The sequence below is a fragment of the Otolemur garnettii genome, unplaced genomic scaffold (genome assembly GCF_000181295.1).
Source record: "Otolemur garnettii isolate 467f Iridium unplaced genomic scaffold, OtoGar3 scaffold00113, whole genome shotgun sequence".
NCBI lineage: Eukaryota > Metazoa > Chordata > Mammalia > Primates > Galagidae > Otolemur > Otolemur garnettii.
The window spans coordinates 3192506-3194103 of record NW_003852508.1 but is presented as its reverse complement, the minus strand read 5'-3'; the positions used below and the strand labels follow the sequence as shown (position 1 = coordinate 3194103).

Below are 1598 nucleotides of genomic sequence, written 5' to 3'. Positions count from 1 at the left end.
TCTGATATATTTTTGCTTCCTTGTTATTGACCCCTTTAAAAGGTGAACTTCATGGCAAAAGAATTATTTATTGTTGTATCCTTACATTTAAAGCAGAGCATGGCAAGCCACAGTGTCTTATGTCTGTAAGCCCAGAACTTTGGGAAGCCGAGATGGGATGATTACTTGAGGCCAAGAGTTTGAGACCAGCCTGGACAATGCAGCAAGACCCCAACTCTACAGAAAAAAATTTAAAATAAAATAATTAGAACAAATAAATAAAACAGGGCATGGAACAAAGAAGGGTGGGTACCAAAAAAAACAAAACTGTTGCTTAAATCAATAAATGATTATTGTCCTTTTTTCTCCCTACCTCTTATCCCACTTTAAGGAATACCTTGGCTACCCATGTGCTACTCTTATTTTCTATTTAGAAATTCTTAGAAAATTCCAGAATTTCTAAAGTTGAGTTATGAAATATATCTAGTTTTCAGGTATCTCTGACATATTTCTATAAAAATCCTATTTTTCAGTTAGAAGTTTAGGATTATTTGCTTTACCCTACTGAAAAGAATTTAAACCATTCCTGTTTGAGAGAATTGCACCTAGGTTTAGAAATACTTTTACACCTTTGCTGTGATACTTTCATTTTCATAATGAGTCAACATGTTTTTGTTTTGTTGCATTTTTTTAGGACAGGGTCCTGCTCTATTGCCTGGGCTAGATTGCAGTATTGTCATCAGAGCTTACTACAAACTCTTGGGCTCAAGCAATCCTCCTGCCGCTGCCTCCCCAGTGGCTGGGACTACAGGCACACACCACCACAACCAGCTCCTTTTTTTAAAAGGGGCAGAGTCTCACTTTTGCTCAGGCAGGTATTGAATACCTGGCCTCAAGCAATCCTGCCTTACCCTCCCAAAGTATGTTTTTTCATTTAGGTCAAATTGTAGTGTTATTAAAGGCTTATACTTTTAATATCTATTCTATCTTTTTTTGGAGACAGAGTCTTTCTTTGTCACCCAGACTGTCATACAGTATGGCATAATCATAGCTCACTGAGCCTTGAACTCCCGGGCTCAAGCAGTCCTCCTGCCTCAGCCTCCCAAGTAGCTACAATTACAGGTGTGTGCCTCCACATCTGACCAATTTTTGTAGTTTTTGTAGACATAGAGTCTCAGCTATATTGCCCAGGCTGGTCAAGAACTTCCTGGCCCCAAGAGATCCTCTAGCTCAGCCTCTCAATTTGCTGGGATTATAAGCATGAGCTACTGCACCTAGCTCAGGGACTAAATATTTTAACTTTGAGAAACCTGGAAATGGGACACAAAATATTTTTTATTTAGCTTGAATTAGTGTTACAAGTGCACTGTTTAAAAAATTAAAATGGGCTTGGCGCCTGTGGCTCAAGTGGCTGAGGTGCCAGCCACATACACCTGAGGTAGCAGGTTCGAATCCAGCCTGGGCCGCCAAACAATGATGACGGCTGCAACCAAAATATAGCCAGGCGTTGTGGCAGGCACCTGTGGTCCCAGCTACTTGTGAGGCTAAGGCAGGAGACTCACTTGAGCCCAGGAGTTGGAGGTTACTGTGAGCTGTGATGCCACAGCACTCTACCCAGG

The 1598-nt window shown here is 41.2% G+C and overlaps 1 protein-coding gene across 1 annotated transcript in view; it reads left to right on the top strand.

Moving 5' to 3' along the window:
* Nucleotides 1-1598, top strand: part of COPS5 (COP9 signalosome subunit 5) — a 21056-nt gene that overhangs the window by 7901 nt on the left and 11557 nt on the right. The gene's annotated exons all lie outside the window — the stretch shown is intronic.